We start from the raw sequence: 15,515 nt of genomic DNA, 5'->3' as shown, positions 1-15,515 counted from the left end.
TCGTAATGAATTATGATCAATTTGCAAACAAATTAGCAGAATCGATTAGTAACGTAATCGTACATACGTGTCGTGTAACACTCCCACCCCACCAATCCTTCACCTCCACCCCACCATCACCAGCAGGCTATGCTAACGGTATACTAAGCGTTGAAAGAATCCGCGTCTATGACGATACTTCTGAGTTTCCTCAGCTAGCCTGGCTATAAATAGTACAGCCTGCACTAATTGACACCAATGACCCGCTTGAAAATATTGTTTGGTATCTAAAGCCCCAGTTCTTTGTTTTTTTGTTCGAAGAACAGGACTTTAAGGGGGACAATTCAAGTGTATGGTTTCACTGGTAGGAGGGTTGACTCATGAATCCGTTGTAGAGACGATTATTCAGGGCATGTATTGCAATAATATAGTCTATCGCAGCTAATACGCATGTGGCCCCTGATCTCTTGTTTACATCTTTGTGTCCATCATAATTTTCTCCTTGGCCACCGCGACCCATATTTCGTCCTTACTCTCGCTCTCTCCACCAGCCTCCCACCCCATGACCTCCCCACCTCGCACTACCCCTCCCCTACCCCCTCTCCCACCACCGTACAATTCCAATCAAATCCTGATACGGTTTTTAGACCGATATTGAGGAAGGATTATTTGCGTAGGATTTGATGCGGCATGATATCGATATTATTCAAGGCCTGTATTTGGAGTGTTTGTAGAAATTGCCGAGAAGAGCAAGACCAGTGACGTCACGAATACTGCATTGTTGCATGATCTCTAGTGTATTACGCAGTATTTGTGCCAGTGGTTGTTGCTTTTTAAATGGTTATGCGCAAGTTTAGCAGCGCATGAAGCGGGAAAGCTATAGCTTGTGGAATCATCAGTGATATGGACAACAGCCTAACCAAAACTGGTCATTCTCAGATTTTCTGCCGGGTTTACAGATGCATAGTTCAAATTTGCAAATAGACTATTGGACACTTCTGCAAAAAGTATATACATTAGCATGTAGGCCTACACTAATTTCATCATCATGAGTGGCTTGATGTGTTCCTTTAGCGTTCTTCGGTAAATTGCTAAGATTATATCCAGTATAGAAGCAAGAATCTATTACATCTGTGGGCATAGTCCAGTGCACGAGATGTAACACTTACAAACCTATATTATTACTTCATATCCCTTCTTGAGACATTAATCACTTACGTATTTATGAGAAATAATTTTGAGGGTTTGGGGTATTACGTAAGAGATCTGGGGACGCGGAAATACACGTATAGAAGATGGAAATGTTGTCGAATCGTTAGGAAAATTCAATTTAATTTTAAAGGTAGCTGTTTGAGAACACATACATATTTCAATTGCACACGATAATATACATCAAGGAATCTTCCTAAATGTTTCCGAAAAGTGAATATTAATGAGCCAGCCCTTCTCAACATTCCGTCACCCAGTGGCGAAGCTAGGGGTATTGGTCAGGGGGGCGAGAATGGTCTGTAGTGGCGCTTTCGACACTATCTAAGCGGAGCACCACCACAAGTTGGCGCGGAGCGTGCATAATTTTTTTCAGTAAAGATACTCCCTAGATCGCCGGAAATGACCCTTTCCGGGCCTTGCTAATTTGCAGATAAACGAAGAATAAATAGGTGTCATCGCCAATTTGTCAGAAAATTACACCAACAAAATGTGACAAATGTCAATAGGTATTTGAGAGCGCAATAAAAAAGTCAATAATCGCGAATAAGTAAATATAAGAGGCTAGGAAACATTTAGGGTTTCTAGGAACTATTTAAACCTGACTTTTATCCAAGAAAAAAAAAACTTTTTGTTCAACATTGATAAATTTACCAGAAATTATATTGCTTTTATTGACGTTTGCACTCGGGTATAAAAATATGGTATATATAAGGGAAAAATCTACGCTATGACTGTCATTGTCTTTAAACCTTCAAAATGTGAGTTAAAAAGGCAAATGCATTGTAATCATACTGCAGATACATAAATTTGAGACAAAAAATAACACAATGAGAAAATTATTCTTTGTTTGTACCAACTTATGTATTTCATGTTATATTTTATCTACATGACCATAAACTGAAATTTAGTAGGTTAATTTCTTACATGAATAAAGGAAGAAAAATACCTCTTGTCCCTGTACAAAAGTGAATCAGTGAAACAAATACACCCCACAACTGCAAGGGAGTGTCATTTAGCACCAAGAAGAAACACCATTAATGGCTTACAATACAGTTCTGAGGGGCGTACCAATACGCCCCGCTACTGGTTGGAGTGTCATTTAGCACCAAGAAGTAACAACATTTAGTGGCTTGCAATACAGTTCTGAGGGGCGTACCAATACGCCCCACTACTGGTTGGAGTGTCATTTAGCACCAAGAAGAAACACCATTAATGGCTTACAATACAGTTCTGAGGGGCGTACCAATATGCCCCACTACTGGTTGGAGTGTCATTTAGCACCAAGAAGTAACAACATTTAGTGGCTTGCAATACAGTTCTGAGGGGCGTACCAATACGCCCCACTACTGGTTGGAGTGTCATTTAGCAACAAGAAGTTACAAAATTTAGTGGCTTGCAATACAGTTCTAAGGGGCGTACCAATACGCCCCGCTAATGGTTGGAGTGTCATTTAGCACCAAGAACTAACACCATTAAGGGGCGTACCAATACGCCCGCTACTGGTTGGAGTGTCATTTAGCACCAAGAAGTAACAAAATTTAGTGGCTTGCAATACAGTTCTAAGGGGCGTACCAATACGCCCCGCTAATGGTTGGAGTGTCATTTAGCACCAAGAACTAACACCATTAAGGGGCGTACCAATACGCCCCGCTACTGGTTGGAGTGTCATTTAGCACCAAGAAGTAACAAAATTTAGTGGCTTGCAATACAGTTCTAAGGGGCGTACCAATACGCCCCGCTAATGGTTGGAGTGTCATTTAGCACCAAGAACTAACACCATTAAGGGGCGTACCAATACGCCCCGCTACTGGTTGGAGTGTCATTTAGCACCAAGAAGTAACAAAATTTAGTGGCTTGCAATACAGTTCTAAGGGGCGTACCAATACGCCCCACTAATGGTTGGAGTGTCATTTAGCACCAAGAACTAACACCATTAAGGGGCGTACCAATACGCCCCGCTACTGGTTGGAGTGTCATTTAGCACCAAGAAGTAACAAAATTTAGTGGCTTGCAATACAGTTCTAAGGGGCGTACCAATACGCCCCGCTAATGGTTGGAGTGTCATTTAGCACCAAGAACTAACACCATTAAGGGGCGTACCAATACGCCCCGCTACTGGTTGGAGTGTCATTTAGCACCAAGAAGTAACAAAATTTAGTGGCTTGCAATACAGTTCTAAGGGGCGTACCAATACGCCCCGCTAATGGTTGGAGTGTCATTTAGCACCAAGAACTAACACCATTAAGGGGCGTACCAATACACCCCGCTGCTGGTTGGAGTGTCATTTAGCACCAAGAAGTAACAAAATTTAGTGGCTTGCAAAACAGTTCTGAGAGGTGTACCAAAACGCCCCGCTAATGGTTGGAGAGTCATTTAGCACCAAGAAGTTACACCATTAGTTCTGAAATAACATAATAACACCATTAGGTGGCTAAGAATGCAGTTCTGAAGACCGATACACCCCCTACTGCTCGGAGTGTCAGTTAGCAATAAGAAATTACATCATTAATAACAACAATAAGTGGCTTACAATGCAGTTCTGAAGGATGTACTATTCAGACCCTCAGATTGCTCTAATGGGCATACTGATACCCCTACTAATAATTTTTCACCAAAAAAATACAATAATAAGAGAAAGTCACTGTAACCTTACCCCCCCTCCCCCCCCTTTTTATTTCACACACACTTAAAACAAGCATTTTAGGATTTGCAGAGTAGAAGACCATGTGGCTGTTTCAGTGTTGCCACTTTCTGAACATGAACACATATACCCTACAAGACAATTAACCTCCCTGTTGTCCCCAAATGACCTTTGACCTTCACCAAAATCAATACACTTCTTTTAATCAGTGCTATACACATTTTTTTCATCCTCTGTGATCTAGGACCATCCCTAGCAACAATAGTCACATTAAGTTCTGTGCCATCATCCCATCAAAGTTTCCTTGCAATGGTTTTCCTCTTGAACGCAATGGCCAGACCAAACAGACTCAGTGTGAGCATTTCTGTGTCATCTTCAGAAAAAAAGAGAGAAATAAAACTTTATTCTACACTGACAGTCTAACCATTTTATTTATTTTTTATCTGTTGCATTGATAGTAAAAAAAAAAATGAACAAAGACTGCAAATGTTTTTTGATATGATAAGTTAGCAGGACTATACTGTCATATGATTGCAGTGCTATCACTCTGCTGTCCTCTACAATCTGAGTAATACTATGACAGAGGTCACATTTCTGCCTGTATTAGTAGCCTACATGTTGTTCCCATTATACAAGTGAAGATTCCATTTGAATGTAATGTGTCCCCTTGGAGTAATATTGAATTAAAACATTGAATTTAATTTGATGTGACATTTGACCCCTGTTTCTGGGGGGGGGGGGGGGGTCTGCTAGACATAGACTTTAACCCTAAAACACCTTCATACCAAGTTTTAAGAAAATCAAGCCAGTCATTGAAGAGGACTGTTTGACATAAAATTGGACACAGACAACTTTTACCCCTCCCTCAGTCAAACACTTCCAGTGACCATGCAATACCCCACAATGAATGACCCCTATTGGGAAAACTAACCACTACCATGGCAACTGTTGCATAATACTGTTAATGGTCCAACTGGCAAAGGAACTACAATATTGTACCTAATCCTTCCTATCAGAGTGATTAAATAACAATTATTTGAAAATTCACATACTGTAAGAGAGCGATTCTGTGTGCACAACACAAAGTTATGTGTTATGTGTAGACAAGGACTTTTCCATACACACTTTCAATGTCTTAATGCATAGGTCATTGCAACCTGAATATACAATATGGAGGAATGAGATGAATAACTGCTCGGCAAAAATTCTTCTATAAAAACAACATTCATAGTAGTCACCTTTACCTCAATGCTCATATGATGCCTGGTTTCCCCTATTTTGATGTGCTTGTTTGCTAACCAAAGTTTTGTATCTTTACATTCTTGTCTGGATTTCTCTCTCTCAGCTCCTTACAGGCTGTCAGATTGTGGATGCCACCAATAACTTCATAATGGTATCCATTTGCCTGAAAGAAAAATTTGTTACAAAATGTGAAAATGAATATATCAGTAACTTAAGTCAAAGTAGCGTAATGTCAGACTTTTGTCCTCAAAGATCAGGTGTAATTGACATGCAAACAGAAAGCCACAGGGCTTAGTGATTCCTTTGCCTATTGTTATTGTAGGGCATTGGAGGGGAGAGTTCTACTGAGTACTTGGGATCCACAGTGAAATGGAAAAAAAATCTCTTGCAACTATTAGCAAAGGAGAACTAAATGTGTACTCAAAGATATGGTGTGGACAACCCTGAGTTATCATGTTTTCAAAGGTTTTTAATATTATGATGTATGTAGGAATCCACATGTCAAGTAAAGATCTGTTCATGTTGTTCTTCTTGTCTAGGGCTAATATTGCCATGTGCATGGTGAGGTACCATGTTCAAGAAGTTTTTCAGACTGAAATTAACTGACCTTGACCGAAACAGCCAAAAAAAAAGAAGACAAATGCTTAATTCCTATCAAATTTGAAATTTACCAAAACTTCACTTCTTCAGCTAGAAAAGTTGTCAGTTGTTGACCACTAGTGACCTCAAATGACCTTGACTTCTCCCAACACACTATCAGCTGAGTATTTACTAAGAGTGTCTTCATACTGAGCATTAACTTCATGCAAGCTGTACTTAGTGAGATATGTTTTCAGAATTTAACTAAAATTTACCTCAAATGACATTTGACCTCAAAAAAGTTAACATTATAGATGGCAAGTATTCAATCAGAGGAACAAATTTGACATTCTATGTAGCTTTATTCTTTGAGTTAGCTCATTCACAAAGTTTTCAGGTTTAGACCATTGGTTATCTCATATGACCTTTGGCCCCTCCCAAAGCAATAACAGTGAAGAATTTACTAAGGTGGTAGATACCGAATACATTCTTCTAATTGTTCAAAGTGTGAACTATATGTAAGCTGTACATGGTGATGTAAGGCTTATTTTAGGTAGTTCGGGAACGGTAAACCCGGCCTTACACTGATACCGTAGATCCGAGCGTGAAACGTGAAATAATCAGGAAAAGCGGGTACTGGATAATATATGTCTTCTTTTATTGATTCAGGATAAAACTATAACTTTGGAACTTGAGATAATTAAAATGTAAAGAGCCCGAAGTCCACAGACGTAAATATAAATTACGGAGCCTACTGTTCTACGTCTGTAGACTTCGGGAGATAAACTTCAACTCCTCGATAAATCTTTAAGAAACACTTAAACCCCTGATTCCAAAATAACAAATTAAGACGCGTTGCACAGGGCACACGCTCTGCCCTTGAACCCGATTGGTGTAAACTTTTAACTCACCCCTTACCAAACTCTTGATTGGTTGAGTGCCAACCTGATATGCAGATGAGCATATGCAAATGGGCACTCAACCAATTTGAACCAGTTTGGCTGTCTTCCAACCCCGAATCATTTAAAACAAAAGATACGCTTCTAATAGTGCGTGATTTATATCCCGCCACACCACAGCGCAAACCACCAATGCGCGAGCCATGGGTGACGTCATAATGACAATAACTAGAATACGCTTCACAATGACAATAACTAGAATACGCTTCACACAGGATTTACCCATAATAGGAAATGTCCTCATTTCCAAATTAAAACTCAAACAAGTAAGCAATATGTTAACACCAACTAGAATTCAAAACAAATATATTTAATAAGAAATAGCAAAACCAACACCTAGGTCTTTTCTTTTGAAATTAAAAGAGTGGAAAAAAAAATATATATATATATATAAATATAGGAAGACCAATATTTGGGTCCTTCCTTTAGAAGTTCTAAGAGTATAAGGGGGATATTCTATAACCCACAACCACACAGCTAACAAACATTACATATATATAAATATACAATGCTTAAAATGCAATAATAACGTGCACTTCTGTTTATGTTTAAAATATTGGTAAGTAAATAGAACACCGACATAAAACCATATCCCAATTCTTCCACCACCATGCTCAACCAACACAGATGAACCTGATGTTACCAGACAACTCTACCACAACCATTATAAGGTAAGTATATACCACACTTCAGATCAACTGTCAAATAAGATAAGATATAAACATAAAAATAATATGATGCGCCGGTTCAATGGCGACCCAATAAACATGTAAAACCACAAACAAAATCCAATGACTGGGGACAAGGCGCGTTCTAGCCTCCCTTAAACATCAAAGGACTGAGAAGAGAACAAAAGTCTAAACTAATTGCTGATGGGTGATCAAGCCATGTACAATATCTTCGTTTCTGCCGGAAATAACCATCATGCTCCTTAATCGAGGTTCATGGCTAATCGCGGTCAACAAATGTTACATCTACCTCATACATAAATTTAAAAAAATAATATCAATTTGTGGAACAACCCTAATTACTCTCCTGTCGTCGTTTTGAGATGCGGCAATTGGCAGGAGCATAGTAATCCCAACTTAAAATGAATTATGAACAAAATACAATTTACAAACATGCATGCAATTTATAAGACAGCTTCTCAAAAACAAGATACACATTAATTCATAATGAACCAGGGCAAAACTAACTGTCACACCAGATACTATCTAAACATTCAAATACAAGGGATGGAAGAATGGAGAAAGGTAATACTCAATGACTTATTATCTTAAATTCAAATTCATAACTTGAAATTCAAAAGTTACCTCATAAAGTCCTGTCAGAGAAAAGACAATTACCCTTTCTAATATAAAAGGCGTAAGTCTTAAAAAGAAGGAAAGAAGAAAAAAAAATACATAACTACTTATCCTTATGAAAAGAATGATAATAATTATGGCTTAAACCATCTCATCAGACCTAACGATCCAACTCATAATCACTAAGATAGTTAGGCAGCTTTACCTCCCTACCTAAACGTGTAAGTCTTTTATTATCTAAACGTTTTCCACCTTGCAACTCAGGAGAAATTCCAGACGTATCTAGATTACTCTCAAAGTGAAATGGTAAATTTCTATAAAATTCATCCAAGGACAAATTTGGCAAATAATTCCCTTGAACCACACTAGGTGGATTTGGCTGAATAAGCTTTTCATTTACATCCTCTAAACTATAGGGAGAAACATAAGGCTTAAGTCGGTTATAATGTATGACTTTAGATGGAATGGAAGATTTACTCAAATCTTGTAATTGATAAGTTACACCATTGTTCATAACTCTAATTACTCTATGAGGACCTTTCCATCGAGCGGCTAACTTATCACGTTGCTTAGCTGGATCGTTTACCCACACTAAATCTCCAACAACATAAGGTAGAAATCGAGTCTTCAACTCTACATAATCAGCCTGTTTTTCTTGAGCTTTCACCAATTCTTGGCCAACAATCTTACTAGCTTCTTTCATACGTTTAGTGATGTCATCAACAAAATCACCATAGCTACTATGACAACTGTAACCAACTGGAGTGTCACCAAACATAACCTCGAGGGGCATTCGAGCTTCTCTGCCATTCACCAGAAAGAATGGTGAGTAACCAATGCTAGAATGGACACTAGTATTATAGGAAAAAGCGATATGATTGAGCATCTTATCCCATTGGTTACCAGTTGAGAATAATCTCTTACTCAATTCACTCTTAAATGTTCGATTGAATCTTTCTACCTGACCATCTGATTGTGGGTGATAAGGACTAGTACGAGTTTTCACTATTCCCATTAGTTTACACAATCTATGCACCAACTTGGATTCAAATTGTTTACCTTGGTCAGTGTGTAATACTTCTGATATCCCATGTTCGCAGAAATACTTATCAAATAAACACTGTGCAACAGTCTCTGCTGTTTGATCTGGCAAGGCATACATATTAATGTATTTAGTGAAGTAATCAGTTACAACCAACACATATCTATTGCCATTCGTAGTTAGGGGTAACTCAGTTATATCAGCAGCAACTCTCTCAAATGGTTTGTTGACTATCATTGGCTCTAAAGGAGCACGAAAAGGTGAAAATCTTCACTGCCTGTACCCAGAAAAGGTGGGGGAAGTTCAACCCTAATATTATCATAATGAGGTGGTGCCATCATTTCGGTAGTATCACCCAATAGTGGGGACCTTATAGTGTTACGAGAACTGGAGCCTCTACGTCTAGGCATAAAGTTTTTGGCGAAGAACAATGAAATTCAGTCACCAGTTTAAAATAAATACAATATCCTAAAAATTTATATACCAGTTGGGGGTGCCTGTAAACAGTCTATACTCAACAACATGTGTACCAGAATGGATAATCTGTGACCACACTAGGCTATTTGGCCTTTTAAAGAAAATTGTTTCTAACAATTCAAAATTTCTTGTAGATAACCAAACATAGGGGAGTGAAAAGTGGGAACGAGGGTTAAAAATATTACGAATATTATTTATCATCTAAATAATTCAACTTACTCAAGTAATATATCGTATAATACAGTATTTTAATAAACTGGTACTGGTTCTGGTAGTAGTGGTACTGGTTCTGGTTAGGACAGGCGCCGTTGTGTTGGGCTCGTTGGTTAGGCTTCGTTAACGTCGGGCCTACACCTAAATTTGTCGCTAACTCCCAAATCTGGTGTCTATCCTAATTTAATTCTCTAATACACTTTTATGGGTTGATCTTCGTTCCTAAGCACATAAAAAAATTTCTAAAGTATAATCTAAACTACAAACAAAAACTTGGTAGAAGTACTGCACTCCGACATCAACGTCTACGGACCTGGATAGGGATCGGCGGAAAGGTGACCAGACATTTGATAGACAATCTGCCGTTGGAGCAACCGTTGATTTTCCTAATTCCCTCCGTATGCGTAGCAGTGACGATATACATGGGTGGTGGTATACAAAAAGTTCCTTAATACTAGTAGGGCTATAAAAGTTAAAAGTTTTACCATAAAATAGGCGAATTATAAGTAAAACGTCTTCGTTTACTGTCTGCCTGCGATGATCTTTCTCCCGCTGCAAAAATGTTCCATAATTTTTCGATGGTGTGTTAGAGTTCTTAAACACCGCTGCCACCAAATATGTAAGGCTTATTTTAGGTAGTTCGGGAACGGTAAACCCGGCCTTACACTGATACCGTAGATCCGAGCGTGAAACGTGAAATAATCAGGAAAAGCGGGTACTGGATAATATATGTCTTCTTTTATTGATTCAGGATAAAACTATAACTTTGGAACTTGAGATAATTAAAATGTAAAGAGCCCGAAGTCCACAGACGTAAATATAAATTACGGAGCCTACTGTTCTACGTCTGTAGACTTCGGGAGATAAACTTCAACTCCTCGATAAATCTTTAAGAAACACTTAAACCCCTGATTCCAAAATAACAAATTAAGACGCGTTGCACAGGGCACACGCTCTGCCCTTGAACCCGATTGGTGTAAACTTTTAACTCACCCCTTACCAAACTCTTGATTGGTTGAGTGCCAACCTGATATGCAGATGAGCATATGCAAATGGGCACTCAACCAATTTGAACCAGTTTGGCTGTCTTCCAACCCCGAATCATTTAAAACAAAAGATACGCTTCTAATAGTGCGTGATTTATATCCCGCCACACCACAGCGCAAACCACCAATGCGCGAGCCATGGGTGACGTCATAATGACAATAACTAGAATACGCTTCACAATGACAATAACTAGAATACGCTTCACAGTGAGATAACCTGTTAACAAAGTTTCAGATTTTTAGGTGGTGTGGACCTCAAACAATTTTTGACGTACTAAGTAACAGCAAGTGGTAAGCACTCGATTGAGGGATAAGCATACTAATTTCACTTAACCTTTACTTCAGTAAGGTCATTTATAGGGTTTATAACGGTTGACCACTGGCAATTAAATAACAATTGCAGCTGAGAATTTGCTAAGGGGTAGCTTTCTACCAAGTATGAACTTCATGCATATTGCACTTGTTGAATTATCAAAGTTTTCAAAATTTGAGCTAAGGCATCTCTCTCTCACATATGCACACACAAGCAGTCACTGCTGCATGGTTTTTGATAAACAATTATGAAGCTCCATTATAAAAATCACTTTATAATCAAGTGCTGATTACTCACCGTGGGTTCTGAAAAATTCTCCAAGTTTTCCAAAGTTGTTGCTATAACAGTCAGTGGTTGATATTGTGGTTGTTAAATTCTAACATAGCCTCTTTTAGTTTGGTGAGAAATTACACATTCACTTCTCTCAACTTCCGACCAACTTCTAGATTTTCTATGTCAATATTTGCAACACCTGTGGAGAAGTAAAAACGATGGAAAGTAAATTTCTGCAAAGCTAACATCAACTGACAGGGAAATGCCATACTGTAGGTATGCAAAAGGTTTTCCATAAACTTTGTAAAGCTAAAAATACTATTCAAACCAAATGAACACAGTGACTATAGTGATTGTTAAAGTATGTTGAAAAGCAATGTTCAATTAATGAACACATTATTAATGGGGTTCTGACCCCTCCACGATAACACTCAAATAAAAACTGATACTTCTATTGATGTTGTAAATTTCTGGTGAAAAGTCAACAGTTGAGGCAGTTCTTAATGGGCATGCAGTAGGAGGCATACAGATGGCTCAGTATGAAGGACACTGCACAGAAACTGATGTAAAATGAATTTAACAGCTGCCTACTGTCCTTTTAGTTGTGGGTTGCTGAATATTACTCATACAGTATGCGGGCCCACCATGGTAGCCATGTGCAGGAGGAAATTTTTACTAACAAAAGGCCAAAAATAGCTTGCTGAAAATGGAAGATGATTGTTTTAGCATCTAGGACAATCTTTTACCAATGTTTTTTCGTGTTGAAAATTAATGCTTATTCAAATTCTCTTCAATTTTTCTTTTTGTCCAGTAAATTGGTGAACCAAAAGGTTTGGTTTTTTTTTCCCTTTGTTTTTTGGTGGGCCAGATTAGATTGTCTGGCATGCTCAATCTGGCTAGTAGGGGCCCCCTGTTCTAAAACCACAACAGTTCCAATTCCTGAGGCAGTATATTGTACTGCTACCGTACCTGACAGCTTCTAAGGGTTCTCACCTAAGAATGCTGCATTAACTTCCTTCTTGATGAATTCTAAAGGGCTGACAACTGGCTGATCCTTATTACTCTTCCTCTTTTTGTGAAGCACAGGTAACTTGTGCTGAGCCTTTCTTTTCTCTTTACTTCCTGATGTTGAGGGTCTGTTTTAAAGTGGAAAAGAGCAGTTAGTAAACCTGAATATGATAATATGCTAGTGTCCTTTGACTCCTTGGACTCCAATATCTCAACCCCAATCTTGGCCCAATGTCTGACCCAGAGGGGAGAAGGGGTACACATGAGGCTTTCACTACCATGAAATTGAAGACTGTAAACATTTTACTGCACTGGTGCATGTCAGTCTCTGAAGCAATAATATTCCTTGTTACTATATCATATTGATTCAAAACTAATTATATAGTTGCAATAAAATTTTAGGATTTTGGAGTAGCCGACAACAGGAACGAAATTAGGATTTAGGAGCACTTCACGTTTTAACAATTTTGATATGTTAACACTATCCTGGCTTCACTGATTAAATAGGCTTAGGGCCTAGCTCTTGCTAAGTTGGAGTTGGACGTGACAATGTTATTTTCTACGAAATTTTAACAGATTTGTAGGTGCAAACAACAAAGACACACGTTGTTTTTTTTTTTAAATGAAAGCTGAAGGTTAAGGAACGTGAAGCATCAATCGAATTAATCAAATAGCTGCACGAAATTAGGACTCACCTTTGATGTTGTGACCTAGCCTACACAGACTTCAATCTGGAAATAGTGTGCACGCTACCTAGGGCCTAAGTTAGAGCCCGTAGAGGCCCCTTTTCTTCTAAGTTCTATTTGAGGCGTATTACAACGAACCGAACTTGTCAGAAAAATCGGCAAAATCGCATGGTCAATAACTTCCTGGGCTCCTGCCTTTAATTGTACCGTAAATTGTCGAGAGGACTAATAAATGTAAAATGCCGGTATATCCTAGTCATTGAATCAACTTGAAGTAGGCCTAACGTTTAATACTAACTCACATCATGTAGTGTACTTCACTTGTTCACCTTTGACCCTCAAGTTTTATGTCAAATTCACGTACGTACATAATATAAGCTTAAGGAGGTAGCACTTGTATGTTACTACGCGACTGTGGTCGCCGTTTTCTTGTTCGTCGGAAAATATCACAGAAACAGATTGTAGTAGTAGAAACCGTCAGGAGTGTCACTCGTTGACTTGTTAAATGGCTGTCAGCTTTGCTTGTTATTGCACTTGCTTCAAGTAGCATTTTTTCACTCACAATCAAGTCAGAATTGATTGAAATATCTTTTCTAATCAGTTTGGGTTGTAGACAAGCCACACTACATGACACGGACGTTTTTTTCGTCAAAGTCAGTCTAGAGCAATGTATAGGGTGTCCATTATGTGCTTGCATCAACAACTTAAAAATAGTAATACACAAAATATGACGACAGATCATGAAGAAGTTCGAATTCAAGGTATAACGTTAAATGCTTGTCTACACTGCGGTTGGACACCTGCAATCACAAATAAGTTACGCTTGGCAGTTACATTAGCACACTGCGGTTCAAGCGTCCTTTGACTCGAGTCAGAGAACAATAGTATTCACTGTTGATGTCAGTTCTGTATGAAGATAAAAAACACTGATAATGTGCATTCTGACAGTTAACCCACCACAATGGAGGTTATAGGTCGGTTAATTACGCGGTGACTTGATTCGGTTTTTCAAGAATGGTATGGTTTAGACATTTTATCCTTCACTGACCTTTTCAGGTTTGCCAAGCAGAATTACCAGAGATCAATGTCTTAAACTCCAGAAGTTATAAGTACCATATATTTGTCAAAACTCCTTTTTATTCTCAGAGGGTTATGGAATAATTTGTCTGAGAAAGTTGTACTTGCAAGTAGTGTACGAACATGGGAAGTATCACTTCCTTGGTAAGAAAGGCTTTGGGTGTTCATTTAGAATATTTGAGAACAAATGGAGAGTGAATGCTTCCAGGAAAGTACTCTTTGAAAACGCCTAGCAATTTTAGCGTGGTATGATTTGGGGCGATTGGCTATGCACTTTCAATTTATTTTAAAAGCATACCCATATACATGCAAGAACCCAAAACTCCACTTGGTTATTCTTAACACAAAATATATTTCATTATACGGAAATAAGTCCAAAAATTTTCCTCACCTTAATGCTGTTTGGGATCGGCGGTATATTTCGAATCTTCATGTAATTGGTGACAAGGGCTCTTTGGTTCCAAAAGTAGAGTCCGGACAAGTCCGAAAAAAAGAAAAATCTTGAGTCTTCCTCTGCCACACACCAATTTCTTGGTCTCGTCATTTTATAAAATTATTATTTAGGCGTTTCGAACTTTTTCGCAACTTCGGCTCTACGATTTTGCGTTTGGTGCATCCGTGCATGAGCAGTCTAACCTTGTCAGTGTATAAATACGTTGGCGGTCTGAACAACTCCCTGGTCTAACAAACGTATACGTATGTGTATGCAACTACCACAGTGAAAATTAACGATATCAAATAATAGTGCGGATGTTTGTGGTAGAAAAAAGACAACAAAGTCTGGTTGAACATCTCCACGTTTGCGGTCAACATCGAGAGGGCCGATGAAAGATGATATTACGTAATCATTCCTATCACGTTGCGTTCTCTCACACAGGAAATGAAGGTTAACGTTTTTTAAGTTGACGACATGCCATGGCCTTAGCCTTTAATTAGAACTATAGTTGTAAATAATGAAAACAGTGTGTTTGGCGAATAGGATCATTTATATACCTACCAGTATGTGTATGCATGGAGGTCAAAAACAGGTAAAAAAACCAGGTAAAATGGAGGTAAAAACAGTTTAACCTCCATGGAGGTAAAAACAGTTTTCCCTCCATGGTGTATGCATGTGTGCATGCGTGAGTGTATGTATGCAATGCATGTACGTGGATAGGTATGGATGGATGGGAATAACAAAGAAGCTGCATTAAACAAATATATGATGCATTTCATTGAAAATAAGGCTGCAATAATATATATATATATATATATATATATATATATATATATATATATATATATATATATTTATATATATATATATATATATATATATATATATATACATAAATATATATTTCTATATACATATATATATATACATATATATATATATATATATATATTATTATTATTATTATTATTATAGAAAACCAGAGAAATAAGATATGACTCATAATTGACAAATAAGGAGTAAAGTTTTAG

General features: G+C 38.0%; 1 long non-coding RNA gene across 4 annotated transcripts; it reads right to left on the bottom strand.

Moving 5' to 3' along the window:
- Positions 1-2,024: 2,024 nt before the first annotated feature.
- On the bottom strand, positions 2,025-14,595 carry LOC139966130 (uncharacterized). Of its 4 annotated transcripts, none has more exons than XR_011792480.1 (5): positions 14,440-14,595; positions 12,271-12,413; positions 11,302-11,476; positions 5,074-5,234; positions 2,025-4,202 (listed from the first exon to the last, which is right to left on the bottom strand). It is a non-coding gene; the product is annotated as an uncharacterized lncRNA (long non-coding RNA). The 4 variants fall into 4 exon arrangements; XR_011792481.1 differs by lacking the exon at positions 14,440-14,595 and adding an exon at positions 13,274-14,291; XR_011792482.1 differs by lacking the exon at positions 14,440-14,595 and adding an exon at positions 12,981-13,140 and having other exon boundaries at positions 5,068-5,234.
- Between the last annotated feature and the right edge of the window lie 920 nt (positions 14,596-15,515).

Source organism: Apostichopus japonicus, chromosome 4, assembly GCF_037975245.1.
Source record: "Apostichopus japonicus isolate 1M-3 chromosome 4, ASM3797524v1, whole genome shotgun sequence".
Lineage (NCBI taxonomy): Eukaryota > Metazoa > Echinodermata > Holothuroidea > Aspidochirotida > Stichopodidae > Apostichopus > Apostichopus japonicus.
Note: the sequence above shows the minus strand (reverse complement) of the source record. Positions and strands in the feature narration are given on the sequence as shown.